The sequence below is a fragment of the Saccopteryx leptura genome, chromosome 5 (assembly GCF_036850995.1).
Source record: "Saccopteryx leptura isolate mSacLep1 chromosome 5, mSacLep1_pri_phased_curated, whole genome shotgun sequence".
NCBI classification, from domain to species: domain Eukaryota; kingdom Metazoa; phylum Chordata; class Mammalia; order Chiroptera; family Emballonuridae; genus Saccopteryx; species Saccopteryx leptura.
This window is the reverse complement of record NC_089507.1, coordinates 72,273,287-72,279,944: the sequence shown is the minus strand read 5'-3', so window position 1 is coordinate 72,279,944 and position 6,658 is coordinate 72,273,287.

Here is a 6,658-nt window from a genome sequence, read left to right as displayed (position 1 = left end):
CTACAATAAAATTGTGAAATTATTGAAATGGTTAGATATATATTAATCAGATTGGGCTACATTATGTTTCATAATGAACTCAAAATCACAGTGGCTGAAAACAAAAAGTCTATTTTTCTTTCAAGGTACATGTCCTCTGGGAATTGTTTAGGAAATTCAGAGAGCTGAGTCAGAGCAGCCACCTTCTGGAACTTTTCATTACCGAGTCAAAAGGAAAGTGGACAACAGTGGGCCTTTTATGCTCTAACACAAAACTGGCACACATTATTTTCAGTCACATTCTTTGGGCAGAACTAGTCATGTGATTCACCCAACTATTATGGCCACAGGAAACAGACTTACAGAAAAACTAGAAGGTGAAAAGCAAAAAGATTTACCTTTAATGACACTCTTAGATTTCCAACTTATAAAAACTAATTTATCTCTTTCTCCTCCAGATATTTATCCTGTATATAATTTTTGTAGTGATATAAATATTTTAATAGGATTCAGCATTGTAATAATACATACACACTCACAGGCAGAATGATAGAAAATTAATGTATTTTATTTCCTAGAAGACATTTCTGTTTTTACAAACAACTCTTAAACAATAACAATAAAACACTAACAACGAAATCTTCAGAAATCCACTAATGAATCCTTATTTTCTACTTTTTTGAATCTTGGATTGCTTACTCCTGATAAAGTATTTTTAAGCAAGCGTGTCTCCCCTAGAGAGGGAAATTCAGATGACAACAAATTTGTCCTCTTTTATAAAACAGGAAGCTGGAATAGATGTATTCAAGTTTCATCATCATCTGGGAATTGAATAAATCACTACTGCAGGATTTGTGAAGTGGTCTACACAGTACCATTTCTGACTGGAAACTCAGAAGTCAATATTTCAGGGAGTCCAGTAGAATACTGACTTATTAATAAATGAGTAGGAAGAAATGGAACAAAGTTACTGCTTTTATTTTCTTGCTGTTGTCCCAGCAATTGTTAAAGCAGTTAGTTCATATGAAGTATTGTTTTCTCTTTTTCTTGTTGAAAATAGACTTGGTTGTTCTTGTGGTTTTCTTTTAAAATGTTACCTTTTTTTTTTTTAATAAATTTTTATTTTAATGGGGTGACATCAATAAATCAGGGTACATACATTCAAAGAAAACATTTCCAGGTTATCTTGTCATTTAGTTCTGTTGCATACCCATCACCCGAAGAGAGATCATCCTCCGCCACCCTCCATCCAGTTCTCTCTGTACCCCTCCCCCTCCCCCTCCCCCTCTCCCTCCTTCCCTCCCCCCACCCCCCATAGCCACCACACTCCTGTCCATGCCTCTTAGTCTCGCTTTTATGTCTCACCAATGTATGGAATCCTGCAGTTCCTGTTTTTTTCTGATTCGCTTATTTCACCCCGCACAATGCTACCAAGACTCCACCATTCCTCTATAAGTGATCCAATGTCACCATTTCTCCTAGCTGAATACTATACCATGGTGTATATGTGCCCCATCTTCTTCATCCAGTCCTCTATATTTTTTACAGTGATTAAAAGCCTTTAAGCAAACTCTTGGCCAATACAGCAAGAATCCCTAAAAGAGTAGTGTCCTTAACATGTTCCCCAAGTCCAAGTTGGCCCCATCACCATGCCAAATCCCTGAAAAATGCAACCCAACCACAGGTCAGTCTGTTAGGAGCTGTCACAGGGAGCAGGAGTCCAGGAAAGTTCCCCACAGGAAAAGTCCGCATGGCACTGGAATTGTTGTCACCATTCTATACTTTGCAGCTCATGTCCAAGTCCCAATGACTGCTGCTTCTACCTGGTAATGATTCAGGTAGACTGGAAAAAGCCATTTGCAGCATGCGTGGATATGAAGCTTCTGTTCTCCTCTGCCTGGAGAGTTGAGACCAGGTTGCTTTTTCCTGGAGCTCTGTGACTGTGGCCTGGTAAAGAGAACCTTGGGATACACTAAGCTGGGTGGCAAAGGTAAATTCATAATACAAGTTGGCAAAAGGAGGAAGGAGAGCTCTAAATTAGGAGTAGGTCCCAGCCTGAAATATGAGTGGGGCATTGAGGTAGGAGGGATAAAGGAAACACTATATATTAAGCAAAGCAGCAGAAAATAGGACTATCAACACCCACAACAGAGATCTTTGAGGGAAGAATAAAAAACCTGACTATTCAGGCAAAACATAGTTAAGTGGCCCTTGTGCGAATGAGATCAGTTTACCTGCTTCTTGGAAGAAATACCCTAGGCTCGTCCACAGTGTCGTAGATGGGGCCGACGGCCCTGGGCACCTTCAGCCTTCAGTGGCAAACCCCAGATTTCTGGGCAAGGTTAGGTCATAGGTGGCTGGAGCAGGACTGGAAGAGACTGAACCCTCCCTTAGAGGAGCGAGGGGGAAGCCCATCTTCCAGTGTCCCTGTTTCCTCGCAGCAGAGGCGTGTAAGCCTGGCAGGCTTTAGCTCAATGACCTTCCTTTCCACTATTGAAGCAGGACCCAGATGGCATCCTATGAGACCCCTTTGGGATGTTGGAGCCTTTAAGGGTGTATCCTAAAAGCTGGTAGTTCCCCTGATCTCTATTGGGCTTTTTCTGCCTCTAGGTATCTTAAAAGCCATTCTCAGAAGATCTCGCTGAGGGGTTTGAGGATCCCCATCCACCTATATAAAACTTTTCCATATATCTGGAGCTGTTTGGAAAAAAGACAGAACAGTGTTATTAGCTAGATCTAATAAAGAAGTAGTAGTTTGCAGGCAAAAAAGATTTGGTGTCTCCTGTTCATCAGCATTCAAAAGAAATGTAAATTTTTTTTTTTAAGTAAAAAGCATGATATGGTAGACCCGTCGGAGTCATTGGCCTGGTGTGCAGGATTCCCGGGTTCGATTCCTGGCCAGAGCACACAGGAGAAGTGCCCATCTACCTCTCCACTCCTCCCTCTCTCCTTTCTCTTCGTTTCTCTCCTCCCGCCCGCAGCCAAGGCTCCACCGGAGCAAATCCACCCTGGGCACTAAGGATGGCCCCATGGCCTCCGCCCCAGTTGCTAGAATGGCTCGGGTTGTAACAGAGCAACATCCCAGATGGGCAGAGCATTCCCCCCGGTAGGCATGCCAGGTGGATCCCAGTCAGGCGCATGCAGGAGTCTGTCCGACTGCCTCCCCATCCCCATCCTCAGAAATATACAAAAAATAAATAAATAAAAGAAAAAATACTAAAAAAAAAAAAAAAAAAGGGAGGGGGCATTCCCTTGTGCTAAAGCTCCAGGGAGCATGGAGTGAGCTTGAGTATGTCCTATGAAACATGGAGCTCTATGTTTACATATAAGTCTTTGAAGAAGGAGGAACTGCTGAAGTAGTTTATCAGCATTTGTCCCTAAGACAGCAGTCTTTGTAGTGGGAACACCATACGTAAATATTTGCTGTCTGTCTATAGATTAAGGGGGGAATATGGAAAATGCTGAAAAGTTATGATCTTTGTGACCCTCCCCTCCCCCAACCCCCTCCCTCTCCTCCCCCCACCCTGTAACCCCAACACTGTTGTTCATGTCTCTGAGTCTCATCTTTATGTCCCACCTATGTATGAAAACATATAGTTCTTAGTTTTTTCTGATTTACTTCTTTCACTCAGTATAATGTTATCAAGGCCCATCCATGTTGTTGTAAAAGATCCTATGTCATCATTTCTTATGGCTGAGTAGTATTCCATAGTATATATATACCAAAGCTTTTTAATCCACTCGTCCTCTGATGGACACTTGGGCTGTTTCCAAATCTTTGCTATTGTGAACAATGCTGCCATAAACATAGGGGTGCATTTCTTCTTTTCAAACAGTGCTATGGTGTTCTTGGGGTATATTCCTAACAGTGGTATAGCTGGGTCAAGAGGCAGTTCGATTTTTAATTTCTTGAGGAATCTCCATACTGTTTTCCATAGTGGCTGCACCAGTCTGCATTCCCACCAGCAGTGCAGGAGGGTTCCCTTTTCTCCACATCCTCGCCAGCACTTATTCTGTGTTGTTTTATTGATGAGCGCCATTCTGACTGGTGTGAGGTGATATCTCATTGTGGTTTTAATTTGCATTTCTCTAATCATTAGTGATCTTGAACATTTTTTCATATGCCTATTGGCCATCTGTGTGTCCTCTTTGGAGAAGTGTCTATTCATTTCTTTTGCCCATTTTTGGATTGGATTGTTTGTCTTTCTGGCATTAAGTTTTACAAGTTCTTTATAAATTTTGGTTATTAACCCCTTATCAGACGTATTGTCAAATATATTCTCCCATTGTGTAGTTTGTCTTTTTATTCTGTTCTTATTGTCTTTAGTTGTGCAGAAGCTTTTTAGTTTGATAAAGTCCCATTTGTTTATCCTGTCTTTTATTTCACTTGCCTGTGGAGACAAATCAGCAAATATATTGCTGCGAGAGATGTCAGAGAGCTTACTGCCTATGTTTTCTTCTAAGATGCTTATAGTTTCACGGCTTACATTCAAGTCTTTTATCCATTTTGAGTTTATTTTTGTGAGTGGTGTAAGTTGGTGGTCTAGTTTCATTTTTTTGAAGGTAGCTGTCCAGTTTTCCCAACACTATTTGTTGAAGAGGCTGTCTTTACTCCATTGTATTGTCTTACCTCCTTTGTCAAATATTAGTTGTCCATAGAGCTGTGGGTTTATTTCTGAGTTCTCTGTTCTGTTCCATTGATCTATGTGCCTGTTCTTATGCCAGTACCATGCTGGTTTGAGTACAATGGCCTTATAATATAACTTGATATCTGGAAGTGTGATACCTCCCGCTTTTTTCTTCCTTTTCAGGATTGCTGAGGCTATTCATGTTCTTTTTTGGTTCCATATAAATTTTTGGAATATGTGTTCAATGTCTTTGAAGTAAGTCATTGGTATTTTCATTGGTATTGCATTGAATTTATAAATTGCTTTGGGTAATATAGACATTTTAATGATGTTTATTCTTCCTAACCATGAGCACGGTATATGCCTCCACTTATTCGTATCTTCCCTGATTTCTTTTTATCAATGTTTTATAATTTTCCGAGTACAAGTCTTTAATCTCCTTAGTTAGATTTATTCCTAGGTACTTTATTTTTTTGGTTGCAATGGTAAAGGGGATTGATTCCTTGATTTCTCTTTCTGACAGTTCATTATTAGTGTATAAAAATGCCTCTGATTTCTGAGTGTTGATTTTATATCCTGCCACCTTGCCAAATTCTTTGATCAGGTCTAGTAGTTTTTTGACTGAGACTTTAGGGTTTTCTATATACAATATCATGTCATCTGCAAATAATGATAATTTTACTTCTTCTTTTCCAATTTGGATGCCTTTTATTTCTTTTTCTTGTCTGCTTGCTATGGCGAGGACTTCCAGAACTATGTTGAATAAGAGTGGTGAAAGCTGGCACCCCTGCCTTGTTCCTGATCTTAAGGGGATTGCTTTTAATTTTTGCCCATTGAGTATGATGTTGGCTGTGGGTTTGTCATAGATGGCCTTTATCATGTTGAGGTATGTTCCCTGTATTCCCACTTTGCTGAGAGTTTTGATCATGAATGGGTGCTGGACTTTATCAAATGCCTTTTCTGCATCTATTGAAATTATCATGTGGTTTTTCTCCTTTCTTTTGTTTATGTGATGAATCACATTGATTGATTTGCGAATATTGTACCAGCCTTGCCTCCCAAGAATAAATCCTACTTGATTATGGTGTATGATTTTTTCCATATATTGCTGGATCCGGTTTGCTAATATTTTGTTGAGGATTTTTGCATCTAAGTTCATCAGGGATATTGGCCTATAATTTTCTTTTTTTGTGTTGTCTTTGCCTGGTTTTGGAATCAGAATTATGCTCGCCTCATAAAAGGAGTTTGGGAGTCTTCCTTCCTCTTGAATTTTTTGAAATAACTTGAGAAGGATAGGAGTTTGTTCTTTTTTGAATATTTGGTAGAATTCACTTGTGAAGCCATCAGGCCCAGGACTTTTCTTTTTTGGGAGTTTTTTGATAGCTGTTTCAATCTCATTTGTTGTAATTGGTCTGTTTAGGTTTTCTGATTCTTCCAGATTGATTTTTGGAAGATTATATGATTCAAGGAATTTGTCCATTTCATCTAGGTTGTCTAGTTTTTTGGCGTACAGTTCTTCATAGTATTTTCTTACAATATTTTGTATTTCTGTTGTGTCAGTTGTTATTTCTCCACTCTCGTTTCTAATTTTATTTATTTGAGTCCTCTCTCTTTTTTTCTTGGTGAGTCTTGTTAAAGGTTCATCGATCTTTTTTACCTTTTCAAAGAACCAGCTCCTGGTTTCATTGATCCTCTGTATTGTTTCTTTAGCCTCTATGTCATTTATTTCTGCTCTGATCTTTATTATTTCCTTCCTTCTACTAGCTCTGGGCTTTACTTGCTGTTCTTTTTCTAGTTCTTTTAGATGCAGGGTTAAGTTGTTTATTTGAGCTTTTTCTAGCTTCTTGAGGTATGCCTATAATGCTATAAACTTCCCTCTCAGGACTGCTTTTGCTGTGTCCCATAAATTTTGAGTTGATGTATGCTCATTATCGTTTGTTTCTAGGAATTTTTTAATTTCTTCTTTGATCTCAATGTTAACCCATTCATTGTTTAATAATGTGCTATTTAGTTTCCAAGTGTTTGAATGTTTTTCAATTTTTCTATTGTGG